This window comes from Haemaphysalis longicornis, unplaced genomic scaffold, assembly GCF_048455015.1.
Source record: "Haemaphysalis longicornis isolate Haplotype H1 unplaced genomic scaffold, Haemaphysalis longicornis Haplotype H1 scaffold_7, whole genome shotgun sequence".
Taxonomy (NCBI): domain Eukaryota; kingdom Metazoa; phylum Arthropoda; class Arachnida; order Ixodida; family Ixodidae; genus Haemaphysalis; species Haemaphysalis longicornis.
In genome coordinates this window covers 77,418,699-77,440,494 of record NW_027526422.1, presented here as the reverse complement: position 1 = coordinate 77,440,494, position 21,796 = coordinate 77,418,699, and the positions used below count along the sequence as shown (strand labels likewise).

Genomic DNA, 21,796 nt, shown 5'->3' with positions numbered 1-21,796 from the left:
CCTCACCGCTGGAATCCACCTCGGCAGGCTATTGATCCCCATGGTGAGTTCCACTTTCCAAGCGGCCTCAACAAGCGGTCTGAAGGAGCACTGCACCGACTGCGCTTGAACGTAACGTGTACCCAAAGTTTTGTTTCAAATAGGTTGGGGACAGTCACCGCTATGTCCAACTTCCGCTGTGCGTGAGTCTGTAAATCACTTGCTGTGCATCTGCCCCCGATTCGCTGCTGCGCGAAAAACTGCTACCAGCTCTCTGTCTCGCATACAACATGGATTCAGGGTCGAACTCTCTCATTTTCTTGGCCCTGGACCTATAGCAATGATAGTACTTTTGAAGCTAAAGCTTTGCTTCGTTTCTTAGGAGACTCTGAACCTTTGTTTTTAGGAGACTCTGAACTGAAAACATCTCTTTCGATCGTAATGAGTACAAGTTGTCCGAAATATGTACTCTGTCACGCTGAGTTGTATATCTCTTTCTTTCTCCTGGGTTAGTGTTCTTCTCTTCTTTGCACCGCTTACCTTGTAGTATATCGATTCAGCGTTTACCTTAACAATTTCCTATTCAAACTTAATCTCTCCCCGAACTGTGCTAGCAGCATTTCCTTCTATCTTGTTTTTAACTTTTTTTGTTTAAATTCACGCTGTTCTAGCCGACATGTCCAAAACTCAGCACTCATCACCGTAGTCGTTTCCCATCTGGCGCGGCAAGCCCTGTCACTAGCAGGGCTGACATCACCAGTCCCCATTAAAGAGAGTCCCTCTATTTCCCTCCGAAGCAAGTTTTTACTTTCATTGCTAGATGTCCAGGGTACAAACAATTCGATTAAGTATAACCTTTGTAAACAACTTGTACACAACAATGGTAGCGATTATCAGTTGTGGTCGCCGTGGTAGAGCATGATGGGTTCTGAAACAACTTGCCTCTTTCTCTAAGCTTCTTGAGCAAGAAAGAGATGGAGAGAGAGATAGAGATAATTCAAACTCGGGACATCCTTTGCTTATCCCTTGCGCCTAGGCAATCTGGAACAATTTTTATTGATTCTTCCGGCCCACCATGCAGGTCGTATTGCCGTTGTCTTTCTTCCGTCACTCCTGGTATTTGCAGTGCTCTTTGAAAGTTTTATCCTTGCGTTACCTAGCCATTGCGGCGCGCTCAGTTTACGGGCGTCACAAAAAGCCCACCAAGCTGGTGTTTGCCCAAAACGTGCAAAAAACTGCTAACCACCAGAGCGCACTCAATTCCCATTGTCTGCTATGCGTTCCATAACGGTCCACGCATCACAAATAAATATAAGAGCACAACGAAACACTCAGAACGTGCTCTGTTGCTCTGTTTCAAGTGGCGGCGATGGCTTCTACTGTGTGCATCACACAAAATAAAGCACAAGAAATATTCAGCGAATGTTCAATCCCCATTGAGTGCAATGGGTTTCAGTGCCCTTCATTTCAAAGGAATGTACGCTCGAAGAAAATTGCAGAACCTCCCAAGTGGCAATTAATTGTCGCCTAAATTACTAGCCTCTCGCCGAAAATGCGAGTCTTTGTAAAGTCACTTTCAGAAATCGACGCAGAGATGTATCACAGGTGGAAATATTTTTCAGTTTTCATATCACCAGCCTGACACCAAAGTATGTCTCTAGAGAATTTTATTAAACAAGCCCATAACCTCTCATGTGTCGCCAGAAAATTCTGTTCGTTGAGACTCTTGAAACTGAGTTTCACTACAATGCGCAAGTAAGGTTCTGGAAAATGATTTTCTATGGGCAATATAAAATGTCTTATTTGAAAACACGAAGGTTCAAAGGCCTTATCACAAATATATATACAAACCCATCTATCTCTAATGAGCGCTCTACACAGAGATTGTAATTAGACCAGGACAAGTTCGAATACCGACGAAGTTGAAAAAGTCGCGAACCTACGGTAAACGACAATCACCCTCTGCACGGGTTGCGCCGCGAAAAAATAGCGTACCAGAGGAAAAGAGGAGGGGTACTTCGGAACACGGGGACGTAGCAAGACAGGCTGGTTCTCGGTGTGCGCCGCAGGGTGCGCCCGTGTTACAAAGCTGGGGCGTCGGCAGCTCTGCTGGCGCAGTGGGGCCCACGCCGTAGAGCCGGCCACCCGTTCAGGCCCCCTTTCTAGATGCCAGAGCTTGGCTCCGGGTAACCTGGCGTTCGTTCCTTCTTCGGGGACCGCCATTTCATCGGGGAAGACCGTCCTTGCTTCAAGACCCGTAGCCTGCGGCCACCGCGAATTAGTGCCGCTATCACGCGAAGCCATCTGAACATTTCCCTAATTTACTAACATTTGTGCGCGTGACGTCACATAGGAACAAGACCTGCGAGTGAGTTATTTATATTTCGAATAGTGGCATTTCTCGACTCGGTTTTCTTCTAGGACCTTCGCATTTAGCTTTTCCTTTACTTGAGTGGTGTATTTCGTTTTATTTTCGATGCCCTTACTGTACCACTGATTTAAGACTTTTATAAACGTTTCCTATTTCTCTAGGGATACGTGCTACTTCTCGCTTGTTGCCTTTGACGTGTCTCCGTCTCGCTGATCACATTTCGCATCGTCAAGTAGATGACATCACGCAGACACTTGAGAGTCAGCTTGTCTACTGCACACATATACGCCATTGGAACACATTTCAGGCGCAATTTAACAAGTTCTATAGTAAAGTATGGTTGCCGAGGGATGTTGTTTGTCAAATACCTCCAAACGTCCCATGTATCCCTATCCAGCGCTATATACCAAGCCCCTATCACTCGGTTTCACGACTGCACACAAAGCATTGCTGGGCCTTTTTTCTAGGGGTATAACATGACTATAGCATCAGGGTATGAAGGCCCTAGCGCCTTTTACTACGAGCATTTTCGTACGCGGCAAAAGTGTGGCACATCAAGCGCTGCGCTGCCCTCAGACGTAGCTTCGTCATTCTGTCTATATTTTTGTGTATTTCACACCAATACCCGTCGTGAACCTTAGCTTATCGCTACCCCTAAGGGGGTCTGGTGCACTAGCAAGAGACCCCCGGGTGTTTTTTCTACATTTCAATAAACGTTGAAAAAAATATTTTTGTTGTTCAGTATTTAAAACAAAGTGCCTCTCTCTTTTTGAGTGACGACACCGACGCTGAAAATGTTGACCGGCTAGAGGCGGGCAGCCTCGCTGGAGAACAGCTGTGAAGTAAAGGTCTCTGCCCCTGCAGCTGGAGAGCGCGGTCGCGGCGAGTACGTCAAAGCAATTTACATCAGGGTGCAAGGCCGAACGACGGCGAACGTGAGGGGAAGAGGGGGTTCCTCTGACCCGTGCTCATGATTTTCCTTATCATCGGCTGCGTGGTCCAGGTTTTCTCCAAAGACGAGAGGAATGGTGCATTGTGACTTCTTGTTATATTTTGTGTTCGCACAAAAGCTTCATTGTTTGTGTTGGAAAAATGACTTCGCTTCACGCCGAAATTTCGCAGGTGTTTTGGTGTAAGCCTCTGTGGACGGCTGCAGGTACATTTTAAAAAACGGGGGTCCTTGAACTTCTGTCAAAACATAAATACACCTGAGTGTGTGTCTTTTGCACTCCATTTTAAAAAGAGCCGCCGAAGCCAGGAGTTCAATCCATGGTCTCTTACAGTGTCCAACAGCTCCTCAGAAACCCAGCCACGCCCGTATGAGCTTTGTGGCCATAAGTTAGCTAATGAATCGTAGTGGTAAACAAAGGCACGCACGAAGTAATGGGAGACGTCATCAGGAGAGCGAACTTCCAAGAAGGTAATTTTTTTTTAAAAATCCGCATCTACACATGCCAACGCTCTCCGCTTCAATAGAACACACACGACAGCACTTATAATCGTCTTTAAAAACGCAATTTTTTTGCGATTGCACACAGAGGGTGTGGATGAAGAATGCTTGCGACTAATTCACTTTCTCGACTTCTAATATTACGCGAGCCAACTCTCAGTTGTTGGAAATAATACTGCGCTCAAAGGACAGGACGAACAGAACACACACCACAAAGCGTCGTGTGGTGCGTCTCCTTCTGTTGGTCCTGTCTTTTTATCGCAATTTGATTTCCATCAGGTCAGACCAACTAGTCTGTCAGAGTTCTTTGAGGAACCTTGTTTCTAGTACACAGGGCCATTTTATTTCTGCTTTTCTCTTGCCGATTATGACACATTTGTCAAAAAATAGTTCCCTTTATATATGGGCTGCGATGAGGTGCCAGCCCTCCCACCATTTGTCACGCAAGTTCCTGACATTACCCCGTGTTCACATCCACCACGGGTTTTCCTATTGGAAACACGAGTTTCGTACACGTCTATGGTACATTTTACGTACTGGCTTTTGGGTTGCTTAACACACGGTGTGACTGCACCGACTATGCACACTCTGAACAGTTTCACGAGGGCAGAGAAACCATGCTTCTCCAGTAAGCAAAGAAACCGTGGCTCCTCCAGTAAGCCGATTTCAATGCATACGCTTTCATCGCCGTGTGCCCGACGGCAACATCAGGGTAACGCTACATTATCGGCGAAGTTGGAATTCAGACTTTTGGTGTTTAACTCACCGAAGCTGCGCCTCGGCTATCAGGCGCGCCGTAGTGTAGAGCTACAAAATATTTTGACACCTAAACCTTCCACATGAGCTGAAATAGTTTCACGAGGGAGTATTCGTTTTTCGCATCCATCAGAAAAACGGCCATCGCTGCCGTAATCCGCCTCTTTCATTGCGGTGTGCTGCCACCTAGCGTGCCTAGCGGAAGTTGAAGCTGTAGGGTTTGCCGGCGTTTCCTCCGGCTGTGTTCTCGTTGTATGCACGGCAATCCCACATTACGGCGAGGAGCAGCCGAAGTTTTTCTTCTGTGTTGGTGTTATAACGCCTTAAGACGACAGCCCCTGGTCATCACATAATACCAGGCGGCTTCTTATCACTGAATGAGGGCTGGCAGAGAAATCTCGGACAGATCCGTGTGCCGTCCGAGTAGCAGAGCGAGCAGTACTTGGAGTCGTCTGGCATGAAATGCGATCGCCAGCTCAACAAAGGCCGGCAGTTCGCAAAATGCCTTTAAGCGCTGGACACATGTACGATTGGTACACGCGATTCGCGTGCGACTGATCGTTACGGCTGTCGCCACGAGTCGTACGCGTGAATTTGAGACGGCCCGATGCGCGCATGAGATGCGTCGTCGGCGTCGCTCCGCCCACTGTTTTTGCTCCATGGTCAACTACGATGATCGCTGAGCTGAATTTGTAGATTCCGCGCGTTTGTTCGCAAGAAATGGATAAAGCAAGCAATCGTGAAGCGTTTTCTGCCTTCGGAAACAGTCCGCGCACACGCCGGCCGCGCCTGCCAGCTCGGCACACTCAGCGGCTCGAACCGGCGCAGACCACGGTAGCAACCGCGCTTGTCGCTGCTCTTCTGAATCAATCTGATCGCTAAAAAGTTCCACATGCGAGAAAGTAGGTGTTAGTGTGGGGAAAAATTGTGCTAGGGATTGTTGTCAGGGCTTATTTTAAAAGCGGCGATCAGATATATCTGCCGCGATGCAAGCCTACGCTGACCGATCGCCGCGGCGCGCGGTGCGCCGAGCAGCCGAGAGATGGCGATACCTGCGCGGAAGCATCGAAACATGCTACGCAGATGTCTTGGTCACCGATCGCTCAAACGGCAGTTATAACTTAAATAGAGTTCCACATGCGAGAAAGGGGATGATAGTGTAGTGAAAAGTTGTGTTGCGGATTGTCATTTGCAGTTGCACAGATAGCAGCGATGAAATATCCGCCAGGATGCTAAGCCTACAGTTCCCATCACCCGAGCCGACGCGAGCGACGCAAGCCGCCGTAGCCGATCGCGTGCGGCCGACGGGAAGCGATAGAAGCCGACACCGTTCCCTTTTCGGCACTCCGAGTTACAGCGGAACGCAGCACAAGTTGTGGGCATTGTTCCGCGCACAACGAGCGCACACAAAAAATCAAACGATGTAAATACAACCACGACCCCTTCCCGCTTGTGCGGGAGCTGTGGGGAATGTCGTCTGCTGCCCCTACTGGACTGCTTAGGGACTTGGCCGCTAGGGGATTGCGCATGCGCAGTGGGGTTGTGAAAGAGGCGGATTGAAACCGCGCCCTTTGGCTGAGCACCCCAAGCTATAACCACTGATACATGGAGGCAGGTACATTATCGGTAAAATCTAAATAAAGAATTGGGTTAGAAGAAATTTTCTAACCAAGAAATAACTCACCAAAAATTTTAACACCGAACTAATAAACTTAACAAAGGCGGTCTGATACACCATTCTTGCACAGTAGAAACAAAAATGAAAGTTGTGAACAAACAAATATTAACACCAAATAAAAAATCCTGATAAGGCACCCAACCTGTAACGTGCTGTATCTGCTGGGAAATTAATTGTTGACGAAGCTAGCCGATTCCATTGCTTAATTGTGGGGAGGAAATTTATTGCCCAAGAAAATCTTTGAAGATCTAAGTAATCAATAAAATTTGAAAACAATAATACTTGTGTTCTGAAATTAAAAATCTGTCTTACCATTGGAATAAAAAATCAAAAAGCGAAAGAACGAGTACTCAAATCAGATTCGTTGAAAAGCACAGCCCGACGGGCAGAAAAATGGATGAATGGCCAAGTTAAAGCATTTCATATGTGTACTGTTTAAATAAATATTATCAATTAAAATGTCTTAATAACTAAAAGAACGAATAAAAACAAAGTAAAAATAAAACATTTTCAATAACAAAATAAAAAATGTCAGTTTTGCACACCACTCTCACGTGATTTAGACAAAAAAAAACAAGACAGAAGCACCGAATAAAAAACAGCGAAAACGCCTTATCCATGTAACGCCCTGCGTAAGCACAAAACGCCAAATTGTTGAAGTTGACTCATTTAATCGTTTGAATAGTGTAAATAGAAAGCATTGGTGGAAGAAAATTTAAAAAACGGAAATTTGAAAACAACAAATTAGAAATATAGTAAAGTAACTAACCAATAAAAATTTCAGTGTTATTCACTGCCATTACGCAATTCAAGCCAAAATAAACAACGGAAAAAACCTAAAAAGTTAAGCTAAAAAACCTAGCTAAGAAAAGCTAAAAAACCTAAAAACCGTCCAACAAGTTGTGACCAAGTACCAATCGTGTAAGGACCTCCGTCAGCGGAAAACGGCATAACTGGCGAAGTTAGCATATTGAGTCATTGTGATAGTGTAAATGGCCAGCTTTAGCTACTAGTAACTACATATAGCTGTAACACAAACTTGCACTAACTACAAGGTGCTTAAGAATTATTAAGCGTGAGTCGACAATCCTGAGGTTTTCTGCAGATTTCTTTATATCTGCGTCATATCCTGCCAGAACATGTAAAGCTTGGAATGCGAAATAATAGAATCAGTGAAAAGAACATTGCAGGCAGGCTGTGTCAGCAGTCTCTGTGTCCCTGTTGCAAAAAAGAATTGCGTGTTTCAGCAAGATTATAAGAGCGCGATGTGCAATGTATTGTAGTGTAGGGCGAAGCCCTGGATGAATGCAGGTTTTTTCAACCTATGCATTGGTGGAAGTTAACGCTTGTGGTGTCGTGCAGTCACCGGCCGATTTAACGGACCGTATTACTCAAACGCGTGGTACAGCTCATAGATTTTCCCGGTACGTCGTAGGTTGGGTCACTCCATACATATTACCAGAAACAAAGACATCCGAGAAAGAAGCACACAGGACCATTGACAGATCTTGGTTCTATCTAGCCTGGTCCATGTCTTTTTCCCTGGTAGTAACTACGAAAGTCGGTACCAAGCAGCCCAACATTAAGCCTCAACTGGTCAGTTCAGTTTCAGCAACACCACAACTTTCATAACCCTAGAGGGTCCGGGAGGGGAACATAGTTGCCAACACAACACCGCTTTCCCCTTGGGTGACATAGTAGTTAAAACGACGGAGTGGTTCCCGGTGTCGCCGTGGTGAATTCCCGTGTTCGCGGATGAGTGGCACTGTAGCCTGGGGTCTTCCTATTGGTCCAACGGTAGGTGATGGGTGGCCATTACACTATTTTCAGCTTCATCATTTTGGTTGCCAAAGGCTTGGTTTCAGTCCATTTTTCCGGTTGGGGTGGTCCAGTTCAGGTTCGCAAATGAGGTGTTGTGATGGTACCCCCAGCATAAACTCGTTATGGGGGCCACGCACTTTGGCTTCTGGCCTGATTTACGTGCCTCTTCCTAATCTGGGACACGTGGGTTTTTCACAACCCACCATCATGCATGGTCATGAACTTTGTAAGGTACTCGTTCTGTAAAATAAGGGCTTGATTCCAGGAACCGACATCGGGCCACCCAGATCATTCCGATGTAGATAGCCTTCACTTCCACAAAGCTCCCGACCTCTTGGTTCACCTTATGTACCAGCCTTCCTTGCTTGTCAAACAATTCAGATTTTAAGGCTGCGTGAAGTATGTCCACAAGACTCAGAAGGCGCTTGCCCATTATCATTTCGGCAACTCTTTTGCCTGTTGTTCAAGAGGGAAGGATACCCTACAATAGGAAAAGTGGTCGTAATGCCTCCTGAACTCGTGCACTTGAGGTCTTCCTGATCTCTCGCCCCCTATGCTCCAGCTGCTCATTTAAAAGGACTCTACAACACTGCCTACAAGGGCTTTCCCTGTTTCCTTTGCGTCTGGAAGCACTGCGAAAGGTACACTTATCGCCAGCCCGGAGCTGCACTGCGAGATTTGCTCGTCGCTGCAGATACGCCTTCTGTTTCTGCTTTGCTTTTCCGTCATAATTTTGAAGTGGCTATCGAACACGTTTATTTGTGCAGCTGAACAAAAACCGGCCTACAGCCGCTACACCGCTCTAGTGACGTAATATGAACGCTGAAAAACGCCGAGATCGTGAAAGACAGCAATTTTTTAGCAAGTTTTCAAGTTATTTAATGGGCATACAGCACTAATTATTGGCGGACGTACCTTCTGACCCCTTATTTTAAGTACTGTATTTGTTTACTACGCTCTGAAAGCATTCACAATGTAGAAAAAAGTGAAGAAAAAAAGTAGAAAAGAGTGATGCAGGGTCTCTGCTAGAGTCACACTTTGACATGTCAGATTCGTTGGTGTTGCCCAACTGTCTAAAAGCCTTAGGAAACAAAGTTGTTCTGTTGTCAGGCAGAACAACATCTGCGACACCATGAGTAATGCGAAAAGTCCTCGCTTTCAATCAAATACTTGCTGCTGATTTTGACGCCCCTGCTAGTATTTCAGCCATTTCGAATGTGCATGTCCTTTTAAAAGGAAAAGTTTATCTTGAAAGGATTCTACTAAATTTGTGGGTATGTAAGACCAGGCGCTCCCTTCAAACTCCCATGAATACAGCCTTCCGTGCGCAAGTTCCCGGCATTACTCTTTACAACGTTGGCCACTTTGAACCCTTCCTTACACGTACTGGTTAATTCCTGGCCACCAGGCTCTGCTCTTAACTAGTCTATTCACGGGAACCACTCCTCAATTCGTGGCATGTGGCAATTATACCACAAGACCCCTATGTTTTGCAAACACCACCACTCTGCTACCTCAGAGAGGGAAACCTCTGTGTGCCGACAACTCAAGCTGCCGCGGGACGACTGCCTTAAAATTCTTGGGCAGAACATCTCGGGGCCAGCTGCTATAATCAAGATCAGTACTCATGCAAGAAGGGTTCCCAGAGCCTTTTCTTAGAATTGCTTTATGTGGCCACGGGCAGTAAACTAACTCATTATAAACACGTAGAGCAGTCGTGTCTACTACTAAAGGCAAGAGTGGGGCCTCTATTAAAGCAAAAAACAACTGCACAGGTGCATGGGGGAACAAAGCAAGCTAATCAAGTACGCAAACTCTGCATAAAGTAGGGAAATGGCGGTGAGCAAACACACGAGTTAAACTGCGTTAAACTGAGTTAAACTCTCTTAACTGCGGAGCTATTTAAGCTTGAGCTCTGTCATTGCGGTATCGTCCTCAGACAACTATCATCATCGGCGAAGTAAAGAGCGCGAAAATGCTCTGCCAACAACTGTGAGGGATAGTGGCGAGGAGGCAAGGATCTCATGAGCGGTTGTTGGGAGTGCCCGCCTTAAGGAAGAAATGTGGTTAGGGAGGTCCCGAGAATCGAACCAGGGATTTATATGCCGTGTAACCGGCAACCGAACAATCAGGCCACCGCAAGGACCCGAGAGGTACTTGGTTAGCAGCCAATTGAAAAAAACTAGCCTTGGCACGCATTGCATATCAGCCAAAACAATAAAGGGCGGATACGAATTTCCGAAAGACTTCAAGGGAAATAGGTTAATTTTGAAACTAGTAAATAAATAAACCTAACAATGAATTGAGCCACCCACAGCTTTGAAAAGCCGTGCCATTCTGCCTTGCCACGCCGCCTGATCATAAGACGGGAAGGAAGATGCACATAGGTGTATGGGAGATAGCGAAAAATAATAGAACGAACAAAGCGATAACATAATCCCCCAAATTAACCACAACAGAAAACAATTAAAATACAGCCGCCGCACGAAACAAGAGAGAAAAACCGGGAAAAAAATCGCTTCCCGTATTCATAATCAAAACTGGGTAGATCGGGCTATGAAACCGACGTCTGTCAGGTTTCGCAGGGCGCACAGCATTTCCTTTGGGTTCGCAGCGTAGGCGTTCGCTTTGGATTTTCGCTGAATTGTGGTAGACTCTGACTGCTGACTTCGGCAGTGTGGATTTCGCACTTTAAGAAGGTGGATTGTGGACTTTGATTTAACTCTGTTTGCATAGAGAACCCTTCGCTTTTTAACCATCTTTCTTTTAAAAAGGGGCAGACCACAGAAAAGCCAAGTTCATTCTAGTGAAGACCACCAACTCCGCTGTTGCCGAAGTCTTCGCATCTGAATTGTGAAGGTGGACGATTGTTTTTTGTGTGTGCGTGCGTGCGTGCGCATGTGTGTGTTTGTGTGTGTGTGTGTGTGCGTGTGCGTGTGCGAGTGTGCGCGTGTGAGCGTGAGCACGTGTGAGCGTGAGCGTGTGAGCGTGTGCGTGCGTATGTGTGCGTGTCTGCATTTCACACGGTGCATGGGCAAATACTTTGAGGGCACTCCCTTCAGCCAGGTTCAATGCCCTGTTTGGCGATAATTCGCACGTCCCATTGGTCCTAACAAGGTGTGACCACACGAGATGAGAAGGCTATCACAACATTCCATATGCAACATCCGAATCTTTTATCACGCTTAACACAGCAGACACATGTTGGACACTTTCAACTCACTATTATTCGACGAAAACTGTAATGCGACAATCCGGGATTTCGTGGCGTCCGTTGGCAGCTCACAAAGACCATGGTTGTCGCTAAAGCAAATACATATTGTCACTCGCGACGCAGCTGCGATATGCTTTTTTTCAGCCCTATGGCGTTTGAAAATGGATGTGTAGGTATGGGTGAAATTAGAACGCTGCCACATCTGAACCCGTACGTCGGTAAAAACATGATCTGTACCACAATAATATACATCTTATCACTTGTATACGCATATGGAACGGATTAGGTGTCATTATAAGACACCATTTTTAAAATCAGTCGAGTCAAAATGACAGTGTGTGCGTGTACGACAGTGTCTCTCTTAGGCAAAACTGCGGCCAACGGTCAAGAGAAATAAAATTACCTTGCGCCGTTCCTTAAATTCTACGTCACACCTGTGGTGTGTGCTAAAAAACTTCCCTGGTCATCCAATTTATCAGGATCCAGGTGGAGCGATAATTTTTCAGTCGCAGCGCAAACTGTATTTAGTTTGTTACACTGCGCCAAAACAATGTTCATGTCGTATCGGCTCCCCGCTTTCATCTTTTGAACGGGGCGACAACTCGTACAAAATGGCAGAAATTCACACAATTGTTTACTAATTCGTAGCAACCTTATACCGGTTGTCTAGAGTTTGAGTTCTTTACAGCCAACTCTTTGGTTTCTGTAAATTCTGCCCGACTAATTATCTCCATTTGCGCTACTTTAACGATTACAGGCGTCCCTTCCACGAAATTTGTATTTCTGAGGAAATTCAGAACGTTACACAATAAGCCATTTTGCCTGTTTTTTCCTCATTTCTGTTTTTTTTTCAAAATTTACGCTATTGTAACGATTAAAGAGGGAACCACTGAGAAATCTACATTTTTGTCGAAATGCAGGTTTGTTACACGGTTCACAATTTTTTTTTCTACTTTTCGATATTTTATTTTTGGGGGTTTTGAAAATTCTGCCCGACCAATTATCCCCATTTGCGCTATTATAAAGAAAAAACATGGAACTTCTGCGAAATCTGCGTTTTTTTAGAAATTCGGGGCGTTACATGGTTCGCCATTTCCGTGAAAGAACAATTTCACAATACACTGCTCTTCGCAAGCATGGACTTCCCACCTTACACGAAGAGAACTTCAGCCGAGGCTTCTAAAGCGGCGGGATGAGAAATGGCCCAAGCAAAGCTCAATCTTTGACGACAAAACCAAGAACGATGGCGACCCTTCATAAGCGTCTCACACAGAATCGCCATCTTTAAAACACGCAGCCTAAAAGCGTTCAATATATTGACCCTTTTTCTTGTGGAGTTGTATTCTTCACACGGTGAAATAACCGACGTACGTAAAGGTTATCAGCGCTAAACATTCCAAGCGGCGATGTAATGCACTGTCATAATCGGCCAAAAAATGTAACTCACCGCAGGATGCAGCTTTTAAACCTACGCAGATTTACGACCACTACACAAAGAATTTATCACACTATTTTACAACAGGAGCTTCTCAAATAGAATCCCAACAGCTCCAAAAAGCTTCTACTAAAATCTTAAGTCTGTCCACAAGCTTGCCTCCACCATTCCAGACTGTAATACAGTCTTGTACAGATAATACAAGAGGCTGAGCGGTGAGGGAAAAAAATGAGTTATCAACACCAATACCGAACGCCGAACACCAGCCCGGGTTATTCGCCCCTAACGAATCACCCATATGCCCACGACTGCGTTCAGAATAGGGTCCGCAATATGCAAAGTCGACCGACTCCTTTGCAAATGTCAGGTGCTGCTTGCAAATGTTTTTCTCCGTGAACTCGCTAAAAAAAGCCATTGCTTTTAGCGCAATTGTCAATGAACGCGGCTGCCCGGAACACAAAATGTTGAGATTTTTGCAAGCACATCTTCGAACTTTGCTTACTCTGGACCACTCTCTTATTACTAGTTCGGATAATGTGGCTTAATTCTTACGGGCGAATGATTAGGTTCCCTGTTAAGGGTTCAACATTGAACCTGAAAACTCAGTAAACATAACGTTGCATGCTGCTCCGAACGATATTCATGCTACCCTAGACAGTGAAGAATGCATATTAATAGTTAGATCTGCTGTGCCCATACGAATATTTAGCTACTGGTTGTCTTGACCCTGGTGCAACAAGGAAAATCTAGAAAAATTGCTAATATGGCAATTCCTCCTTTGGTGTACGAAAAAGGTAAGTCTCAGACCAGACAAGTGGTGCTACAGTACCCTTGTTGTTTCCCGAAATTCTGAATGTGCCATCCTATAGGCATGGCCTACTTTAGGTGCCGAAACAAGAACATATTTTGACCAGTGCTTCAAAGGGATGCTGCAACACTTTTGATCAGGACTATCACTCTTTCCTTCGCGTCTGGAAGCACTGCGAAAGCTATAGTTATCGCCAGCACGGAGTGGCAGTTCTTGATATGCTAGTCGCACCTTCCGTTTCTGCATTGTTTTTGTGGCTTTATTTTTAAAGTTGCTATCGAAAATCGCTTATTGTGGCAACTGAAGGTAAACCGGCCAACAGCTGCTACATGGCTTCAGTGACGTAATTCGGGCTATCGAAGAGCGTCAAGATCGGGAAAGAGAAAAATCTTTTGAGCGAGTTTCCAAGTTATCTGATGGGCATAGAGCAGCAATCTTTGTCTGAGGTACTTTCCGACTCCCTTATCGCCCCCTAATCTAAGTGTTGGGTGTGTTGGGTGACTATGTTCTGCAAGCATTTGAGATTTTAAAAAAAAGTTGCAGGGTCCCATTAAGCATGCCCAGTGCTTAATTCGGTTGTGCTAGCAGAAGAAACAGAGCTAGCCCAGCCTTAAAAAAAGGTTTAGGCCTGACTGCGGTCATCGACAATTGCCCAAGCCTACTGGAAAACGTCAGTGTGCTTCCTAAAAACTGCTCCAGATGATGAGCTCACGCTGGCCTTCCTGGAATACAATATTATCTTAGAAATCGACGTTTGGACAAGTTAGTATCGGTTAAACATAGATCCAAGCCTACGCGAGGACAGGCGAAAATTCTGGGCCAGATTCTTTTGAGGAAAGTTCTAAAACCATGAAAACAACAGTACGGCCCCACGCCGGGACGTTGGAAAGTACTAGGGAAGAATTCTCGTAGTGCAGTACTGTGGCAATCGCTATAATTGCATTACCTTCGTACACACTGAAATTTAAGCCTCTTGCGATCCCACCTTCGTAACTATAGAATATTATCATTACATACGCTCAATAGGCGAGTAGTATCTTGGCTTCAGGCAGAGTACCTAAACACTTAAGAAAGGTTCTCCAACCCGCAATGATGAAAATACATTAACACACTGACACAAGAATCGGGAAGGGAGCGACGCAGCCTACCAAGGTTCACTCGAACTCGCATACCGGGCTCCCTCTTGACCACGACTATCACACTCTCTTCTGTGCAAAATACAGAAAAAGTCTCCTCATCCTACGCCTAGGAACAGCATCCTTCCTAGTACCACACGCGTATCCAACCGCTTAATAAAGGGGCCGTGCAGGCAATATACATGTTTGTTTTATTCGAAAGATTTCGTGTATTGTACTGCCGCCAGCGCTTGTCCGGCAGCAATTGATGCCGTATTCACTAAGACATTAATCAATTTAGGTTAAAATTTCGATCCTCCCTCCAAATGGTGTTTTCCTGACGTCAGCAATGAGGTCATAAGTGCACGCATTGAAACGAACTTGCACTGCGTTATTCAGCTCTCCAGCCTTGCTTGGCGCCACTCCTCCCAGATAGCGCTGACATACTCATCCACGGACCGTTTTCCGCCGTTTCTGTGTTTTTACCGTATTTGCACCTGGCGTGCTTTTGTTGCTGTAGAAAGTAATCGTTTCGTAAAACATGGGGTATGCTTTACAGGCAAGGTCGCGTAAAACAGCGTCGTCGCTTACGCCAATCGGGCAGTGCCATGTAAGACAACTCCAAAGCGGTGGACTGCTTTGAAGTTAAAACAAGCAAAGTGCACCCAGCACCAACAGCAGTACGTATCGGTAGTTATATGCTTAGGTGTATTTTCGTAACTTTCTTTGTTTACCGAACCATTCATAGTTCTGCAAAATGATTATGCATTATATTTAAGCTCAAATAGCTTGTTTGACAAACGTATAAGCATTGTCTAATATGCATTTGCATACTGCCGACCTCAGCCAATCGCACAGCTGGGCACATATGGCATCATAGGTTCTGTTGCGGGAAATGAGCTAGTGGGTTGCATTACCATACCCGTGTTACCTAATTACATAGCTTATTTGAGCGAAGTCTACGTTAAAAGTGGTGTTGTATGATTCTAGCGAGGCAATTTTTCGAATGAACCAAACTTGAGTTTTTTAGATGCGACGCATCTCTTGCTCTCGGGCTTGTTCCTCCTGCGTCGTCGTCGCGGCGTCCGTCCGCATCCCTCTTCCGTTCTTCTCTCCCACAGCTGTGTGCAACACTCTCACTCCGGCTCATTAGCATACCACAGCTGGCGCGCTTGTTTGGCGCGCGCTTCGCTGCGTTAACAACTGCTCCAGTGCGCGCAAGTGCGCGCATGCGCGACTCTCCTCCGTTGTCTCCTCTCCTTCAATCGCCGTGAATATAAAGCGGTTATCGCGCCGCGGCGGTTCAGTCAAGCGCTCGCTCTCGCACTGACGTGACCTTGCTTTGACTACTTCGTGCTTGACTACGTCGTGCTTGACTTGATTCTTCTGATGCAGACGTGATGAAAGCGACCGTCCCTTCAGTGAGTGGGCTGGCACACCCCCCGATACCTCGCATCACACCAGTGTTCCCTAGCGGGAAGATGGGCGTAATTTTTTGCCTGTGCGCGTGTGCGTGTGTGCGCGTGCGTGCGTGCGTGCGTGCGTGATTGTGTGTGTGTGTCCTAAAGAACCCAAACCGCAGTCAGCCACCACGATCAATATTTTTAAACATTTACACTGTCCCTTTCTCTCTCGAACGAACCAACACCCAGCAGCCGCAAGTTTTCACGCCCATATCTTAAGCCACGCAAGCGTAGATGTCCTCCGAGGTTCCTGTTCCGTAGTGATTAAAACCATTGCGGCTAGCCTAGCACTTTCCACTGAACTGCTGCGCTTGGAAAGCAAAAACAGTAAATTCTCCTCCTCGACGCCGGAGTAACGCTAGCGCGTCATGCATCTACGACCTAAATGTAGATGTCACCTGTAATCGCCCTATCTCAACTTCTATTCCCTCGCCACCACCGATGCCTCTTTCACAAGTTACGCTATCGGCTGACAACGGTGACAGCGCCCTTATGAGATGATTGCAGAGAACACACAGAAGCGCGAATGGGCGTAAAAAGGACAAAGAGCCACCGCGCTGCCGTAACGCCGCCGTGAACCCATAATTCTTCAACTTGAAAGGCTTTCCGAGATACATTTTCGGTGGTGTATTTCACGCCTAGCAGTCATTCAGGCATTACGGAACCAGGGGGTAGATGAGCATTATGTAAGAATACTAGAGGATATCTACAACGGGTCTAGAGCTACCTACCATCATCCTCCATAGGGAGAGCAGCAAAATACCTATAAGGAAGGGTGTCAGATAAGGAGACACAAAGGAAAGTTATAGAAGTATTCAGAACGTTGGATTGGGAACAGGTGGGAGTAAGGGTTAATGGAGAATACCTCAGTAACCTCAGATTTGCTGATGACGTTGCCTTGCTAAGTAACTCGGGGGACGAATTGCAAAGCATGCTTTCCGCACTGGGCGAACACAGTAGAATCGTGGGCCTGAAAATTAATATGCAGAAAACTAAAGTAATGATCAATAACCTCGGGACAGCACAGCAGTTTGAGATAGGGGGGGAGGCAGTGGAAGTGGTAAGCGAATATATCTACTTAGGCCAAGTTGTGACCCCAGATCCCAACCATGAGGCAGATATAATTAGAAGGATCAGAATGGGGTGGGGTGCATATGGCAGACATTCTCAGATAATGAATAGCAGCCTACCATTGTCGCTCAAGAAGAAAGTGTATGACAGCTGCATCTTACCGGTACTCACCTACGGGGCAGAAACTTGGAGGCTCACTAAGAGGGTTCAACTTAAATTGAGAACGACTCAGCGGGCAATGGAGCGGAAAATGATAGGTGTAACATTAAGGGACAAGAAGAGAGCGGAGTGGGTCAGGGAGCAAACTGGTGTTAAAGACATATTAGTAGAAATTAAGAAGAAGAAATGGACGTGGGCAGGGCATGTAATGCGAAAGCAAGATAACCGCTGGCCAATAAGGGTAACAGAGTGGATCCGTAGAGAAGGCAAGCGTTGCAGGGGGCGGCAGAAAGTTAGATGGGCAGATGATATCAAGAAGTTTGCGGGGATAAATTGGTCACAGTTGGCACAGGACCGAGATAATTGGAGAATAATGGGAGAGGCCTTTGACCTGCAGTGGGCGTAGATAGGCTGGTGATGGTGATGATGATGATGATGATGATTTCACGCCTAAGTAGGCGCCCATCACCGGTTTCCGGTTTATGCGTGCGCGGGTTGTGGAGGGGAGGATGAGGGGGAGAGAAGTTGGACGGGCACGCCCAGTTGGGCGCCGTGCCGCTAGCGATAATGCCCATTGCGTTAGTTCGAGATTTAAACGTGGAAGTCTCATGGCTCAATGCGTTCTGTCAGCTGTAGTCCGTAATCGAGCGGTTTCGCTCTGCTTGGTGTGTTACACAGACATCATGATGCCTATGACGGGGGGAGAGAAATGGGCAGTCGTATGTTTGTCCGCCGGAATAAAGCTCCAAACCTTCCACCTTTAACTCGCTAATAGACGGATGCATGTCGTTCGCTTGGAGGAAGAGCGGGAATTGAAGAAGCCTCGGCCAGAGAACAAACGCTAATAATCGCAAAAACAAAAGAAAGCCGCTGAAACCGCCGTTGCGTCCTGTAGTTCCAGCATCAAACCTTCCAGAGTTAAGCTAATGGACGGATGCATGTCGTTCGCTTAGAGGGAGAGCGGGAATTGAAGAAGCATCAGCCAGAGAACAGTTCCAGCTCGTCCAGTTGCTGCGAATCCTTCCTGATGAACGGCAACTTGCCCGCTTGAAGCGCCGATTTGGGGCACTCTGACTTGTTCAACCAAAAGGACGTTTAGAGCGACATTTTCGACGGTTTCCTTCACTTCTGAGCACCCGCTCATGGCCGGTTGCCGGAGTGCACTGGTTGGGAGGGGGGAGGGCGCACGGGCTTCATGTCCTTACTGGTGAGATGTCAGTTATGCTGATAGGAGGTTTAAACATAGACATCAAACGGCCCAATGCGACTTGTCCGATGTGCTCTCGGTTGTTGAACTGATTGGGTTGGTGCGCTACACAAGCAGTAATATGCCCACAATGCAGAAAACAGGCAGCTCCATGTTTGCGAGACAAAAGCTGGGTCCAAGTTTCATTTAGCTAATTGCTAAAAAGTATGCTCAATAGCAAATTACGAACAAACGTCTTTTCTTTTGTGCGCTCCGGGGCGTGCGTCCAGCTTCGCAGGTCATCCTCCTTCACAGGGCGGAAGGGCACTCATTTTTTTAAATCTTTATTTTAAATTTCAATTTTCATTACTTCGGGTAATTGTTGGTGTTTGAAATGATTTCTTTTAGGTTCGTTATGTTATGTAAAGTTATCTGACGTTACGTTACGTTATGTAAATAGAGGGCGAAGTAGTGCCAGACGCGGCATCGTTTCATCGGAAAGCCGGTGGACGTCGCTCTAGTAGAGTTCTTACAGTACCGTCAGACGGCACTCTTGACACAGCATTACGAACTTCCCGTGAAACATTCAAAGAAAGGGTAGCTGGGTCAAAAAGGATATACCATAGAATGAATTCGAGTGGTAATTATCATGGTTATTCTGATGATGTTACTGAAATTATAATGAAAATGATTATGATACTGCAATTTTATACTAAAATTTAGGAAATAACTTGTGTATGTCATACACGGGAAACGAAAAATGGGGGACGGTAGCGGGAAGGGAGGGAAAGAGAAGACAAAAGGGAAACGTTAGGAGTCCACGGCCTAAATATAGCTAGCAAGATTGCGTGAACACCTCGTTATAGTCAAGATTCTTGGAGATTAGCCTGTGAACGCTTTCGGCCTAATCAGGCATCTGAGCGTTTCAGTCAAACTTTTTTTCGTTCAACACCTCGCTTGTCCTTTCTTGACATTACTTTTCTATCAATTTGCAGCTGTACGGTTACAATAGCGAAAGGCGTTTTTCGACGACGACGATGACGCCGACGACAACGACGATTCAACGACGCGACGGCCAGCTCGTGGCAGGCGTAGTGCGCGCATCCCGGCTGACAGGGCGAGCGAGGGGCTTGGTCCTTCGGTGCTGACGGCGGGCGCAGCAATCGACGAGCAGCTTTCGACGTTCGTCGAGGTTGTCACCCGCCACACCCCAAGGGCACTGAGATGGCTACCTTCGGCCGCGCTGCGCGATGGGTGAGTGCCACTTACTGCAGCGCTGCGCCGCCACGGCAAGCGGCATAGCTCAGGCGTTTCCCAGGGTAGTGTTGGCGGGGTTGCGGGTACGTGTCCGTCAATCTGGCGATTCCGTGAGCTTCGCGTTAGTGGGAAGGTATTGAATGTCCAGTTGCGGTGTGAATGCAGCATGGCGCAAGGCTGGCTTGCACTCCACCAGCCCTTGTCTGGGACTCACTCCGCCGGCTCTGCAGTGCCCCTTGCAGCATTCCGTCTCCGCAGTTCTTTTGCCGAACCACCGCCGCTCGCTTAAATCAAGCAACTGCATCACAGCTCTAACCACCCGTATCAGTGCTCCCCAAGCATTATGTTACACGCTTTGCGTTTTATTTGCGTCTTTTCACGCGTTCACGCTGGTAGGAAAACCAGGGGAGCCAGCTTCCCCTCTACGTTGACATTGCTGGAGGTAGCATAGTTGTTTAATATTCTTCGTCAGCTTTTCGGTGTAAGCTAGCCCAACAACGTTCCAGCTGAGATGGAAGGACGACCTTCGATGCGTATAGTTTCAGCCCTCTCCTAATATGACTCATTCCCAAGTTGAATGCCACGAAGCTGGCATTGCTCCCCAGCCATTATGGCAGTGTCAACGCTTCACTTCTTGTGCGGGCCAGAGACGTACAGAACCAACGTTGCCGTTAAGCAGAAACACATACGTAAATGCGCGTGTGCGGATGCATGCATCTAAATTTCATTTTGAAAAATAATCACGCGGATCACTCTCAACGAGCAAAGAAGGCGCTCTCGCGCACCAAGCGCACCCCGTACTTTAACGTTCCCATTTATTTCCGCTTCACTGTTGCCTTAGGCAGTTAGCTCTGTCTTTATGCGCTGGTGTTAGACGTAGCGCAGTCGGAAACTCAGAGCCAGCGACTGAATACGTGCACAGAGTTAGAAGGTACAGAAATGGACAAATGTAGCGCGAACACGAAAATGTGAACCGGAACTCACAAATAGCGCGATTTCTTTGCGTGGAAGTGAAAATGTCGTGTGGCTTTATTACAGTAACAAAGATTGAAAATGTGCCTTCCCAAATATACCCCTAGTGAGCCATTATTTTATCTCCACTATCCACATTCCTTGATTTTGCGTGGTCTGGTTCACACTTCCGCCTTCTCATTTCTTTTGTCCACGACTGTACGTGCAAAGTGGTACCACTTACGATTGGGTTGAGGAACAGACATAACTACTACCAGGTTGTCAACGAGGCTTGAAACCGATCGGTGGAAAATGCTGAGGCACATTAACAGCCTTTGTAATTTCGTTGTTGGCCTACTGTTGAAAGACATGAACAAGTTGTCGGCTGCTTTTATTAAATGAGGACCTAGAAAAAGCAGGTCCGATAATCGTTAACTCTGATATTATTGATTTCATTTGATCGTGCGGTTTAACGCACCCACGCAACGCAGGTGATGAGGCGCGCCGTAGTGTATGGCTCCGGATTAATTTTAACCACCTGGAGATCTTTAACGCGCGCTGAACTCTCGTACACATGGGTGTTTTTGCTTTTCGCCTCCATCAGAAAAGTGGCCGCCCCGACCGGTAATCAAACCCGCGACCTCATGCTCAGCAGCGCAACGCCTTAGCCACTGATCCACCGCGGGGGCTAACTGATGTTGTCCGCCTCATTGCTTGAGTGGCTGAGGCGTCGGGATGCTGAGGGCGCGATAACAGCGTCGACTAACGGCCGTTGCTTCGCTGGAAGGCCCCTGGAAAGGTGCTCAGAAAAAAAATTTGTTTCCTCCCATCCTATCCCGCGGGTTTAGATTTTTATAATAAGAAAAGAACTCGCGTAGGCACCAGGTTTTATGGAAGGCTAAAGAGCCATGGGTGTGGTCGAAATTTGCGCCTGGTAATCCTCCACTATAGCGTGCTCCATACGCCACGGGTCGCTCGGAAGATCAAAAGCCCAATCTAAGTTGTACTTGGCAATGCTTCATATTTTAATGGAACCAAACCAAGCTCACTCATATGTTCCAAAGCCGCTCGGTATTGAATCA

General features: G+C 46.6%; 1 protein-coding gene across 1 annotated transcript in view; it reads right to left on the bottom strand.

Moving 5' to 3' along the window:
• The window catches only part of LOC144144511 (uncharacterized), a 78,408-nt gene extending 65,556 nt beyond the window's left edge, over nt 1–12,852 (bottom strand). The window contains exon 1 of the mRNA XM_077675989.1: nt 12,717–12,852. The gene's annotated coding sequence lies outside the window, so the exon portion shown is untranslated. The remainder of the gene's footprint in view (nt 1–12,716) is intronic.
• Between the last annotated feature and the right edge of the window lie 8,944 nt (nt 12,853–21,796).